The sequence below is a fragment of the Tachypleus tridentatus genome, chromosome 8 (genome assembly GCF_004210375.1).
Source record: "Tachypleus tridentatus isolate NWPU-2018 chromosome 8, ASM421037v1, whole genome shotgun sequence".
Lineage (NCBI taxonomy): Eukaryota > Metazoa > Arthropoda > Merostomata > Xiphosura > Limulidae > Tachypleus > Tachypleus tridentatus.
This window is the reverse complement of record NC_134832.1, coordinates 37860503-37875702: the sequence shown is the minus strand read 5'-3', so window position 1 is coordinate 37875702 and position 15200 is coordinate 37860503. Positions and strand designations below refer to the sequence as shown.

At 33.3% G+C, this 15200-nt stretch overlaps 1 protein-coding gene across 2 annotated transcripts in view; it reads left to right on the top strand.

The window, feature by feature from the left end:
• Positions 1-6719: 6719 nt before the first annotated feature.
• The window catches only part of SelT (selenoprotein T), a 33730-nt gene continuing 25249 nt past the window's right edge, over positions 6720-15200 (top strand). Inside the window, exon 1 of one of the 2 annotated variants that reach the window (XM_076448303.1) lies at positions 6720-7007. The gene's annotated coding sequence lies outside the window, so the exon portion shown is untranslated. The remainder of the gene's footprint in view (positions 7008-15200) is intronic. The other variant, XM_076448302.1, reaches the window with a different exon arrangement.

The window sequence follows — 15200 nt, the reverse complement described above, 5'->3', positions numbered from 1 at the left end:
GATTAGTAAGCGTTAACCACATAGCATACCAACTGTAGCAAACCAACAATATAAATTGTCTCTTCGTGTAGCGTTTGATGACCTTTTATAAGCCTGAGAGAACATTTTCTAGAAATTTCAGCTAAGGTAACAGTAATGATATTTTACATACATACATACATTATTGATTCTTACGTTTGAAAATCTACAAATTTAGTGAAGAGGCGAAATTTTGCAATAAACATTTAACAGTATAAGTCACAGACATTTCTAAATGTATCTATATTTAACTAAAACAAATATTGAGACTTAAATAAATATATAATAGTAAATCCGTCACACATGACAAATATTCTACTGCTAAAACTATTTACTCTACAAGAGACATGTATATGTGCAAAAATTTGAAAATCCTTGATGAATATGAAATATTCTTCTTAATGCTCAAGCCAACCGAAGAAGGCAAGAAACACTATATATATTTTGCATCTTACAATTGAACAATTGTAAGGATCTCACAGCCAGAAAGAAATCTACCAAGTTACTTGTGATACTGCTTTCCGTAGCAATGGATGGCAAAACAGTTTCAGTGAACTAAAAATTAAAAAGATTATTTGTTTGTTTTGGAATTTCGCACAAAGCTACTCGAGGGCTATCTGTGCTAGCCGTCCCTAATTTAGCAGTGTAAGACTAGAGGGAAGGCAGCTAGTCATCACCACCCACCGCCAACTCTTGGGCTACTCTTTTACCAACGAATAGTGGGATTGACCGTCACATTATAACGCCCCCACGGCTGGGAGGGTGAGCATGTTTGGCGCGACTCGGGCGCGAACCCGCGACCCTCAGATTACGAAGCGCACGCCTTAACGCGCTAGGCAAATTAAAAAGAGATTCTATACAGCTCAAAACCAACGTAATGGACAATTTAAATTATTAGAAGGCATGTGGATAATGATTGTTTGTTTTGAATTTCACGCAAAGCTACACGAGGGCTATCTGCCCCAGCCGTCCCTAATTTTGCGGTGTAAGACTAGAGGGAAGGCAGCTAGTCATCACCACCAATGCCAGCTCTTGGGCTACTCTTTTACCAACGAATAGTAGGATTGACCGTCACATTGTGACACCCCTACGGCTGAAAGCGCAAGCATGTTTGGTACGACGGGGATTCGAACCCGCAACCATCAGATTACTAGTCGAATGCCTTAACCCACCTGGCCATGTCGGGCCGTGGATAATGAATTCATGTCAAATTACGACCATTTTTACATGGTATGTGCAAGTGCGTCCATAACACCAGCATAAGTGGTCTTCATAGCATGAGCTACAGTGTCAAGATAGCTATATAGGAGTCACTTACTCCTCAGTCCAGGCAATATAGCACATCAAAAGCAGTGGCCATCATAGACGCTATCACAACTTCCACTCTTTTTGAAGCACTATATTTCTTCCAAATTAAGACTTGTATTATTCCCAGAGAAGGAATGCCATTAATTTAGCACTTATCTTTTCAAAAATTTAGTTGACCCCTCTGTAGGCCACGAAAAAACATGGTGGTATTTTTTCATAGTATAGTATAGCAGTATGCAAAGGAGTGGACAGTACTACTCATTATATCATAATTCTCGAGCAAGCCTTTCTAACTTCCTATACAAGTGATAAACCTACTAGATATGAGAGTGATTTTTCCTAAAAGATTGGTCTACTTCTGAGTTAGACACAGTCACAAAATGAAAGCTTGAAGTTCGAGCATTACCATCTCTTGTGGCCAGACCTATATATATATATATGAATATGAACCTTACTTAGCGTTTGTGATTTAATTTGTTGGTCATTTCCTACCAAAGCATCTCAAAAAACCAACGCTGGGAACATCCTTATTCAAGATATTTACCAGACATAGATATTGTAATTGTGACGTATTTCCTTCATAGATATTGTAAAGGTCAGACTTACTAAATACTAACAATGCATTTGTACCTTTTACTTCATATATTTTTTATAATAAAACGGAATTATTTTTGAGTGGTTATCTATTTACTTATTGGTTGGCTGTTTGGACTTTATTTGTGTATATATTCTGATATTGTTTTAAAAGTTGTCATGCCAGCCTTCCGCAAGTACTTAAGAACATCTTTGTAAACCAGGTTTTCATAGGTTATAATTTTGTCTAATAAAATAGGTCTGCAATGATTATATTGTCATAAAAATTTCTACTGTAATAACTGTAAGCTGAATCCGAAAATTATATCCATTTTTCTCAATTACATCTGCCCCCAGTGGCGCAGCGGTATGTCTCTGGACTCACATCGCTAAAAAGTGGGTTTCAATACCAGTGGTAGGCAGAGCACCGATAGCTCGTTGTGTAGTTTTGTGCTTAATTCCAAACATACGCACTAGTCATTTTCCTTGAAGTCAGGTCACATTTTGTTATGCTTAAAATGTTCGCAACCACTAGCTACAGATTTCTTTAGATCAATCATTACGTGAAAGTTTTTACAATCGTTCTAGAACTACTAGTATATAAAGATTAAAACTATAGAATATGTTTATATTTCTTAGAAAAATTTTGATGAATGAAAAATTATATCTCTTATTGAAAATTTTGTTATTGTTTTAGTCCCATAGGATTCATTCTACATAAGAGTGGCCTGTGTTGTTCCTGCTTCCTTAGTCTACTGAAATCTGAGAATGACTCTTCCCTTGATTTCTGTACCATTGAGCTAAGTCAGGTAACGTATCTCAGAACGGCTGGTATGGATATTAACATTCTTATGGATAAGGAGAGAACAACGTTTCGACCTTCCTAGGTCATCTTCCGGTCAAGAAAGAGAGAGTTTGAATGTGACCGTTGAAGGACACATGTCTTAGGAACGAGAGTATAAAAGGGTACGGGATTGTAGGGGCGTTGCAGATGGATGCTAGATTATTAATTCGTAAAGGTATAAGGTCGTTCCTTTATATTGGTCGAATTTTGGTTTTAGATGCTGTATAAGTAGTCTTTCTTTGTTTCCCTTCTTAATATCTGAGTGTTTACTATGGTTATGTTGTGCTCATTTGATTTGCAGTGTGAAGGTGTTTTTTTTTTTTTGTTGTTCTTTGAATCTAGTTTTTTTTTGCTTGTTTCTCCAATATCGAAGTCGTGGCAGTTCCATAAAGCTGCATGATAAGTTTTTTTTTTTTTTTTTCAATGAACTGTCCAAGATCTAGCCTTTACCGTTAATTACTCTGTGTACATTTAGAATGTAGTGGTTACATAACTTATGCTTATAGCAAAGATATACAAAGACCAACTCTGAGAACTGCCTCAGAGTCTAATGCACTTGACTGCTTCCTCCAATGTTACTCTGTGTTGGAATGATATGCCATCTTCGTGCCAAGTAATCGATAACTTGATTATTATAATTTGTACAGTATTTTAAATTACTAAACTATGATAAATCTACTGATATATTCCTCAAATTAGTAAATGGGGGTGAGTTAAATGCCTGATCCTGGTTTACCTAACAAATAATTTTTCTGCTCAAGCTAGCCCCAATAGCTACATAGCTCACACTTTATTTTTCTTATTTGGCATAGTATAACATGTCTATGCTCTTGACCTTGAGGTTGTCTAACTCGTGCCATTATAACCATTTTTCAGCTTTGGGGGCTAGCTTGTGATACGTTTTTATTTCAAGTGGGTTTCTCGTCATCAACAATTAAGTCAGGTAACATTTCTTGAGGAATACTATTAATTTGCTATAGACTTCAGAGTGACTACCTCTAAGCTTGATACACAAAGATCTTCCATGCAGAAACTTATATATCCAGCCCAAGATTCTTTCTCTTTAACCAAGACGCTAAAACTTTTAAAGCAGTAAACCAGTAGTCACAATCAAATTCAATATTCAAGAAAATTACAACTGCAAGGGCAATGGATTCTTAAAGTTAAACTAAACAGTTTGTGGCCTGGCATGGCTAAGCGCGTAATGCGTGCGACTCGTAATCCAAAGGTCTCGCAATCGCGCCCGCGTCGCGCCAAACATGCTCGCCTTCCCAGCCGTGGGGGCGTTATAATGTAACGGTCAATCCCACTATTCGTTGATAAAAGAGTAACCGGTGAGTTGGCGGTGGGTGGTGATGACTAGCTGCCTTCCCTCTAGTCTTACACTGCTAAATTAGGGACGGCTCGGTGCAGTGGGCTAACAACCTACTCACTTAAATACTTGTTGAAGAATCCGCAAGCGATTGCGGCCCTATGTTCCTTGATGGAATCTACTGGTGATAACTAACTAAACTAAACAGTTTAAATTAATTTTACCATTAAGAAATCCAGTTTGGTGGTATATTAGATGATAAAAAAATTCCAGACGCGAAGTGAGACATTTATTTACCATGAAAATAAGAATATTGACTACACAAAATGGTAAAAAAGACTGGACAATGAGCTGCCAGACGGGGAAGATTATCAGACTTTGGAATGAGAATAATACGTTTCAACAGAGGTGGAAAACATCCTATAATTTAATTATTACTGAACATTTTAAACAGAAAATTGAGTGAAACTGTTGTTCAATACTGTAACTAATTTCTGACAAGTCTCTGATTTATTATGTTGTGTGCATTACGTATCACAATTTCAAATGGCTGGAAATTTTTATTTCATTTAGAAGTTAATTGAATGCCAGTATGTATCAAATTTATGATATCTGCCAAAAAAGATTGATACACACAATTTTCTTTATTAACCAAAGTATATTTTAATATACGAACAACAGTACAATTTGTAATAACATTTATTACAAACAATAATTTACGTACAAAAGTTTTACGAAATTACAAACAATACTAAGTCTTCTATCTGATCTGGAATTGAATCTTCTACCGGCAGTTAACATAAAGCGAATTAATTCTATGTCGATACATTGGTACACTTCTCTTGATGAGAAAGCTCGCTTGCTTTAATCTTAGCTGATCTACCCCGATTTATATGCGCACATTTCACCGAGGAAAATATCTAATGTTCACGTCGAAATACTAACGTCCAAAATTAATTATTTGAATCGAAATGGTTTATAATGTTCGATATATATAAGTGCTTCTGTCACATATCCGTAGTTATAAGTGTTTATAACGGTTACAACTCGCGAGGTTTATGCTACAGTGATTGTAGCAGACCAACAATATTATGCTTTCTCTCCACGTATTGCAATTGGTCACCTTTTATAAGCTTGAAAGGAGATTTTCTAGAAATATCAACTATGGCAACAGTGCTGGAATTTTACATACACCTATCGAGAATTTTATGCTCGAGAATCTTCTGCAAATTTAGAGAACAGATGGTACTTTCAAAATACACCTTTAACATTATAGCTACATTCATTTCATTTCTAAATATATATTAAAGTGAAAAAAAAAAAGATATTAAAATAAATATTTTATATTAAATCCCGTTACGCATGGCCAGGTGGTTAAGGCGCTCGACTCGTAATCTGAGGATCATGGGTTCAAATCCCCGTGGCACCAAACATGCTCGTCCTTTCAGCCATGGGACCGTAATAATGACACGGTCAATCCCACTATTTGTTGGTAAAAGAGTAGCCCAAGAGTTGGCGGTGGGTGGTGATGATTAGCTGCCTTCCACTGTTAAATTAGGGACGGCTAGCGCAGATAGCCCTCGTTTAGCTTTGCGCGAAATTCAAAACCAAACCAAACAAACCAAGAGTTGGCGGTAGGTGGTGATGGCTATCTGTCCTCCTTCTAGCCTTACACTGCTAAATTAAGAACGGCTAGTGCAGATAGCCCTTGTGTAGCTTTGCTCGAAATTAAAAAAAGCAACAATAAATCCGTTACATTGCACAGATAAGATAATATAACAAAAATGAAAGAATCTCTGCTGGGGTCTGGGCTAACCTGATGAAAAACACTATCAAAGTTAATTGTAAAAGGGGTATCAATCCAGTGTAAGAGATTCTCAATTAGTTCCATAAAATATATTAGGGTTTTTATGAACAGAAGAATCATTGTTCTCTTGCTTTCCTGTCCACCAGAGAATAGCCTAACTAGATAATAATTTTCATGAAACCAATTAATGTTTCGAGGATGATGGTGAAAATAGTGATAATATGAAAAGACATTACACACCTGTATATTGTAGTGTCCTATTTAAGTGAAAAACAAAGGGGTCTCCGGACTTCCAGCTATTTCATTTTTTAATATAGGGAAATTTATACATGTTCAGTTTCTTCTGACTGAAGTTTTGAGTTGAACAATTGTAGGCGATGCAAAATATAATGGCCATTAGCCTGTTGCCAGGGAAATATAGAAGATGAAGAAACAATAAGTCAGCATGTTCGGTAAAGAGTACACTAATGGGGCCTGACATGGCTTTTTTTCGTTTGATTTGCAGTGGGTAGATCGCGAGTTCGGATCTCCATCACCGAACGTGCTCTCTCTTTCATTTATGAAGTCTGTATAATGTTCAGGCAATTCCACTATTCATTGGTAAAACAGTAGACCTCCTGTAACTTTGGTCGAAATTCTAAAGAAACCTCACCAAAAAGGGCCCTAACACCAACCATACCAAAGAATTTGAGAAAGATGATACCATCGTCTTATGTGTAATGCGTTGTATTTATACACATATTATTGAATTCTTATTTCACTCTTCCAGCTGATTAATTGATAACAATAAATTACGCAATATTTAATGTTGTTATGCTCCTCAACTAACTTTGCGTGAAATTCAAACCAAACCAAAATTATTATGTGGAAATTATTAATAGTGCGATTGCTTCGTACCTGTTAGACCATTAATACCCCTACTCGACGATACCCTTCCTGGCATTTGTGTTGTGATAACAGTTAACGTTCGTCATCATGGCGGATTCTAAACTGTTTTATGTGAGCTTGTTTTTAGCGTTTCTAGCTTTTACTATTAGGGAATATTTTCAGTCCGCTGGAGAAGGTCCAGAAACTTATACGAAACAAATACCAGAAACAAAATTTCAACATACCTTTATGGGACCTACTTTGAAATTTTTATATTGGTAAGAGTGTTTGAGCTTATTTTGGGATTTATAACGTTAACGTTAGGCTATAGATTACAGTATCAAACTCAGTAACTGTAACAGTAATAATGTAATGTATAATTGTTGTTAGCATCCAGTTCACACAGTGCTGAGGTGTTTATTGTTAATGTATTTCTGTTAGTCAGGGTTTTTAACTCGAGTTTGAACGTATGTTCATTCTAGAGCTTCGTGTTGTCTATTACTATTAGTGTTACTTTTTTTACTGATCCACGAAAATAGTGAATTGAAAGTTTCAGCAAAATAAGTAACAGATTTTTAATTTTAGACTGTATACTTTTCAGATTGTTCTTACCAGGGGTAAACTGGTATATTTTTGATCTTTTGAAAGAAGTTTTAGGAAATTAATTTTGATATAACCCAAATCTAGCTCAATTGCTATGCATACCAGTTTTGGAAGCTTTATAATGTAATCTTCCAATTTCAGCATAAAGTGAAATGAAGGCAGTTTACTTTTTCAAGAGAATGTGGCTACTTTCAGTGTCATTACACCTTATTCATAATGCTGGAGTAAAATTCCAAACTATAATTTCTTATAGTTTCTCTAGTATTTCATATTAACTGTGATGTGAATGGAAAATTAACAACTGAAAGTTGTACAAAATCCGTGAAACATCTGTGATATTTTACTTATATAAGAAGATGTTAATTCTTCAAAATTTATTTTTGCTACGTACTAAAACAGCAAAAAACGAAAAACTATTTTATAGTAATCAAGTTGCATATAAATTTACTTGTCAACATTACATTTTGTGAAACATAATATTATCTAATGAAATTGTTGTTTTGGAGGGGACACTGTGTTTTCAGTAACTTTTCTAATTCTAGCAATTCACTTTGATTTCTTCCTCATAACATCAATATAGGTGAAAGTAAATTTCCAATATATAAAAGTTGTAGTCTATAAAATTAATTTTTAATTATATGCAGTTTTTATGTACAGATGAAGACACCAGATATGCTTGAGCCTAAAATTACATATGGGATGAGTTTTTATATACATTGTTTGTAATTATGCACAAAGAGCTATCTGTGCTTTACCCACCATGGGTATTGAAACCAGCTTCTGGCATTGTAAATCTGGAGACATGCTGCTGTGCCACTGGAAAGCACATTCTTTAAAATTACACTATTTCTGCACCAAATTACCTGTATATTCATAAATTTCTTAGTTCCACAGTCTAATAACAAATGAATAAGGTAAAAAATACTTTCAGTGGAAGGCAGCTAATCATCACCACTGACTGCCAACTCTTGGGCTACTGTTGTACCAACAAATAGTGGGATTGATCGTGTCATTATTACGGTTCCATGACTGAAAGGACGAACATGTTTGGTGCCACGGGGATTTAAACCCATGACCCTCAGATTACGAGCCGAGCACCTTAACCACCTGGCCATGCGTAACGGGATTTAATATAAAATATTTATTTTAATATCTATTTTTTTTCACTTTAATATATATTTAGAAATGAAATGAATGTAGCTATAATGTTAAAGGTGTATTTTGAAAGTACCACCTGTTCTCTAAATTTGTAGAAGATTCTTGAGCATAAAATTCTCGATATGTGTATGTAAAATTCCAGCACTGTTGCCATAGTTGATATTTCTAGAAAATCTCCTTTCAAGCTTATAAAAGGTGACCAATTGCAATACGTGGAGAGAAAGCACAATACTGTTGGTCTGCTACAATCACTGTAGGATAAAGCTCGCGAGTTGTAACCGTTATAAACACTTATTAATCAGAAAACTACGGATATGTGACAGAAGCACTTGTATATTTCGAACATTATAAACCATTTCAATTCAACTAATTAATTTTGGAAGTTAGTATTTCGATGTGAACATTAGATATTTTCCTCGGTGAAATGTGAGCATCTAAATCGGGGTAGGTCAGCTAAGGTTAAAGCAAGCGAGCTTTCTCATCAAGAGAAGTGTACCAGTGTACCGACATAGAATTAATTCGCTTTATGTTAACTGCCAGTAGAAGATTAAATTCCAGATCAGATAGAAGACTTAGTATTGTTTGTAATTTCGTAAAACTTTTGTACGTAAATTATTGTTTGTAATAAATGTTATTACAAATTGTACTGTTGTTCGTATATTAAAATATACTTTGGTTAATAAAGAAAATTGTGTGTATCAATCTTTTTTGGCAGATATCATAAATTTGATACATATGGCATTCAATTAACTTCTAAATGAAATAAAAATTTCCAGCTATTTGAAATTGTGATACGTAATGCACACAACATAATAAATCAGAGACTTGTCAGAAATTAGTTACAGTATTGAACAACAGTTTCTCTCAATTTTCTGTTTAAAATGTTCAGTAATAATTAGATTATAGGATGTTTTCCACCTCTATTGAAACGTATTATTCTCATTCCAAATTCTAATAACCTTCCCCATCTGGCAGTTCATTGTCGAGTCTTTTTTACCATCTTGTGTAGTCAATATTCTTATTTTTATGGTAAATAAATGTCTCATTTCGCATCTGGAATTTTTTTATCATCTAATATACCACCAAACTGGATTTCTTAATGGTAAAATTAATTTAAACTGTTTAATTAATTAAAATTAATTAAACTGCAGTTATAATTTTATTGAATATTGAATTTGATTGTGACTACTGGTTTACTGCTTTAAAAGTTTTAGCGTCTTGGTTAAAGAGAAAGAATCTTCGGCTGGATATACAAGTTTCTGCATGGAAGAACTTTGTGTATCAAGCTTAGAGATAGTCACTCTGAAGTCTATAGCAAATTAATAGTGTTCCTCAAGAAATGTTACCTGACTTAATTGTTGATAACGAGAAACCCACTTGAAATAAAAACGTATCACAAGCTAGCCCCCAAAGCTGAAAAATGGTTACAAAGACACGAGTTAGACAACCTCAAGCTCAAGAGCATAGACATGTTATACTATGTCAAATAAGAAAAATAAAGTGTGAGCTGTGTAGCTATTGGGGCTAGCTTGAGCAGAAAAATTATTTGTTAGGTAAACCAGGATCAGGCATTTAGCTCACCCCCATTTACTAATTTGAGGAATATATCAGTAGATTTATCATAGTTTATTAATTTGAAATAGTGCACAAATTATAATAAACAAGTTATCCATTGCTTGGCATGAAGAGGGCATATCATTCCAACATTGAGTAGCATTGGAGGAAGCAGTCAAGTGCATTAGACTCTGAAGCAGTTCTCAGAGTTGATCTTTGTATATCTTTGTTATAAGCATAAGTTATGTAACTACTACATTCTAAATGTACACAGAGTAATTAACAGTAAAGGCTAGATCTTGGACAGTTCATTGAAAAAAAAATCAAAATTTACACTCTTGCACAAATTAATTGAAACAAGATGGAAAATTTCGATTTGTTAAATGTTTTGTATTTTATTTCTGAGAATCCAAAAGTTACTCGCAAATTAATACGTGATATGACTGCCTTTATATTTCAGAAGATCATTTATCTGCTTTGGCATCAAGTCCATGAGTTAACTGCAATCTTTACTAATTTTTAGATCATGATACCACACCTCAATTATGACCTCAATTATCAGTGATGTCGAGAAAACTTACTTGTAGAGAGATGTATATGCAAAAACGGCTCGTTTGGGTTGAGAAAATATTTTACGTAGAAGAGCGAACAACGTTTCGACCTTCTTCGGTCATCGTGACCTGACGATGACCAAATAAAATAAATAATAAAATTCTTCACAAGTTACTATGTGTGGCATGGAGCCTGATCTTGCTGAAAAATGCCAGATCCATCTGGAAATCTCTTTCAATTCTGGAACAACTCTTCTCTGCAAAACATCGATATACTGTGGTCCTCGCATCATACCTTCTACGATATGTAAACCTCTGATACCATAGTAGCTGAAAAAGCCTCAAAACATCTTTTTCAAGGGACATTTTCGAACTGATTGATGTGAGATTCTCAAAGTTTCTCACCTGGAGATCTGCAAACATGCAGACTTCTCTGACTCTGTACGAAGAAATGAGTCTCATCACTGAATAACACCTTCCTCCATTGATCTTGCATTCAGTTCTTGTATTTCAGAACCCATTCATACTGTTTTTTTTTCATTGAGTTGGTAAGAAGTTGTTTTTTGACTGATCTCCTTGCCCTTCTAACGCAATTTCAAATGATGTAATATTCCTCAAAATTTTGTCATATATTCCAGAAATAGATCGACCATACTGCAAAATACAGCTAATGATGCCGTTTGTGTGAAAAAATGACTATTAAAGGAAATCAGCAGGTCCAGTGTGCCTACACCAGCCACCATGCTAAAAATATTGTAAAATGACTGTTTGTTTCAGTTAATTTACACAAGGGTGTATCATGCAGCTTTATGGAACTAAAATGCATATTTTATACAGATATGTTTAATCTGGAGATTAGGCCTTGAGTTATATTTTGAGGTCTTTTTCGTTTGGACAAACATCCTGCTTTTGTAACTGTTAGCGGTACACCTTTTCACAGTTTTGGCAACAACAAACTTTATCCTTTTCATAATGGGCTTGGTGTAATATGGACGAGTTTGTGTACCAATTTGTGCATGTTAAGTATTTATACTATAATTTTTGATGCAATTTATTTAGCTTTACAAAGTTTGGTAGACTTTCAGTAAAGATTACAAGTTTTACACACACACACACACACATTTCTGATGAAGTATTTTGAATAATAATTTGTTTGTAAAAATAAGTCTGGTTAATTACTAGTTTGTGTGTGAAGTAATTTCATTTTATGATTAAGAAATTTATTTTTCATCTCAAAAAATCTCAGATATTGTTTGTGTAATTCTTAAAACCTACTAAGTACATTTCAAACATTTGTTTTCAGTGATACTTTATATTTTGTCTGTTATTTTTTCTACCCTAATTTTATGGGATGTGTCAATTTGCCCAAACAAAATTAAGAAATAAATATAAATTATTCTGTTTTTCATGTTATAATCTGTAGTTATTAAATAATTTTATAAGACTTAATGTACTTATATTTTCTATATATATTTATTATATTAACCTTCTGGTGATGCCTGGCTGACATTACATAACTTGTATTGATGCACTGGCACATACACTCAAATTACTGTTTCCAATGGTATAAAACTGACCTTGAGTCTTTTCAAAGTGACCCTGTCTTAGCCGTGTGTTAGAGAACTAGTATTTTATAATATATGTAGTCACATTTTATTTATTACACATTGTATATATATATAGAAATAAGTTATTGAACTTTTTTTTAAATATAGAGCAATAAATAAAGAAGTAAAGCAAACAATTATCTCATCTAGCAATAATTTTGCATGTAGAAGATATGAAACAAAATATTTTATTTAGTTCTTATATATACAATTGAATAACTAATAATAAATTATCAAGCTTAATAACTAAATTGTATTTAGGTAAAAAAAAAAAAAGATAATTGGAGGTGACAGAAGATACAACCTACCTTTTTGAAATCTTAATATCAAATAACATGGTAGTCTTTTAACAGATTAAAATGGCTGAGAATTCTAAGCTGTCAATTGGTTATTCGCTTTATATATTGAAGTAAGTATATATAAGGGACTGTTTCCACAAATGCAAAGAGGTGAATAGAGTCACTGCATTTGATTCAATACACAAATCATATCTCAGCAAAATAAAAAGATATGAGGTTTTTATTTTATATTCTGACTTACTGATATTGGTAACTTGAATTTAACTCTTATGAAACTATAGACTTGGTATTTTGACAACACAACTAATTTTAATGAGTGCTACATTCCACATACCACGTGATTCACAAATATCAATATTTAGGTGTGTTTTTTGAATAATAATCTACAATTTAATACAAAATGTATTGACAGAAATGCATAAAATAGTATTTCAATAAATTTTTTAACCAAGTCAACAGTTGCAATATGACCTTATACCCTTAACATGTTGCAGATAGGTTAAATAATTCATAATATGTATTATAACTTCTTTCTTCTTGAAGTGCATTGTTGAAAAAATTAAAGATTGTTAAGACTTGTAATTCTTTGTTATAAATTTAGTTTCATAAGGTTTCTTTGTATTATTTATTATCATTAAGCATAAGATGTATAGATCTAATTTATTTCAGAAGCATTTACATAATAATTAAAGATATTTCTAATTGTAATAATTATCATCATTTAAAGCATCATTAATTATTTGAGTTCTGTGTTAAAGTTAAATTGTATGATTGTGTTGTTTCACTTATCAAAAGGCTATATTTTGTAACAATTTTTTTGTAGTTATTTTGAAACATTTATTTTGCATATTTGCAGTAACAGTGCTTTATGTTGCGTTTCTTGGAGCATGGGTCATGCATTTCTTTGATTACTAAATTATTTTATTTTTGCTTCTTATTTTAAGAAAGAGAACAAAGCTAACAATTTTTTTTATTGCTCATGGTGATTTTTTAAAAATGTGCATGCAATCAAGCATGTAGATCAAAACTTAATGACAGTCAATGCAAAGACCTACCCACAACATTCAGGATATAATGGTCTCTGGTAAACATAACATTCATGTTACAAATACCTGTTTCTGACATAATGGACATAACTTATTTTGTAGATGACTAACAAAATTATCCTATGGTAATATATTTAGCTTAGTATTAAAAGTATATGAACAATCATTAAGTCTTATGATCAACTTGAACACATGTTTCATTATCTTATCTATTTTTTCTTCCCCTTTGTACTTTTTATATATTGTCAGTATGTAGTGTATTCATTTGCTGAAATGTTCAAAGCATAACATTTTTATAAACAAAACTTCTATATATAATACCTTTTATCCTTGTTTGTGACTTTTTGAACTTTTGGTTTGGATAAACTTAGTCTTGTTCTTGTATTTGTTACAAACTTGGAATAAAGTATATTGTTACAATGCATGTTTGATGTGGTAGAAAAACAACATTGATAATGTAAAATGTCATAATGCAACTTACCATCAAGTTTCATTGTTATTCATGAATGAAACATTTATTAGTTGTTTAGTCAATCAGGAGGCTATAATAAATAAAAATTACTGAACTTAATATAACATTTAAGAGTTAATAAAGAATCTGTTGGTCCATCAAGGCTGTCCCATCTATTTTGAAACAAACATCAGTAAAACAATTCTATCCCTGATTATTCATATATTTATCAAACTGTTTTTTAACTCTGTATGTAAGGCATTTGTTCATTGCACTGCCCATCCCACCCCTCCTCCTCTGTTTCATTGAAGCTGTACTTAGGAATGTTTAATATAATTCTGAAATTACCAGGTGTGTCTTTGTGAAGTTTGGTAAGCTTTAAGTAAATGTTACAAGTCTTCTGTATACAAAATAGAATATCTAATGAATTTTGTTTTTACTGAAAATTTGTTTCTGAATTTATGGAGTCAGTCTAATATAGATTTTTTATTAATTTGAAATACAAGATGATTTTTATCTCTGTACCTCTAGTCAAAACAATTGTTTCCACTTCTACCATTTTGTTGCTCACTAGGCTTTTTGCTGCTGGAAATTGTGGGGCAGAAATGCCCTTCTGTCCCAAGTAGTCTTTTTTTCCTTTCTACTGGATCTTCACCTGTCCCTCTTTCTTTGTCCTGAAGTTTTGAGGGTATACCTTTCTGATTTGATTGAATCACAGACTGAGGCTGTTTGCATCAGTTCTTGCTTTTGTCCTTTCTTTTCAGTCTCAAATCTAATCTTCTACCAGTGTACCTTGGCTCAGCTTCCATGTTTCTGTTCCCACTTTTCAACTTTCCTCTTCTGCATGGTGTTTGACTTATCAAATTTATCAGTAATGATTATGTTGAGTCTCATCCTGTGGGTGCCTGGTTGTCATAGTTTGACCTTCTGTGGTCACACTTTTCTGTCTTTGTAGGGATTACTTTACTTTTTACCCATAATTTCCCTCCCATTATCTTCCCCTCCTTCTGTCAGGCCTCATCTTGTTTCCTTTTTCTTCTTTCAGTTCAGTCTATATAACTTGAGAAAGCAGTGTTCATCAACACTTCCAGTAATTTTCCCACTTCTGCTTCATACTTATTCATTTAAGAGTATTTTTAAACTAGTTTCTCACCTATGTAAGCTATGGAACTACTACTCACCATAAGTTATGCTTATTATAC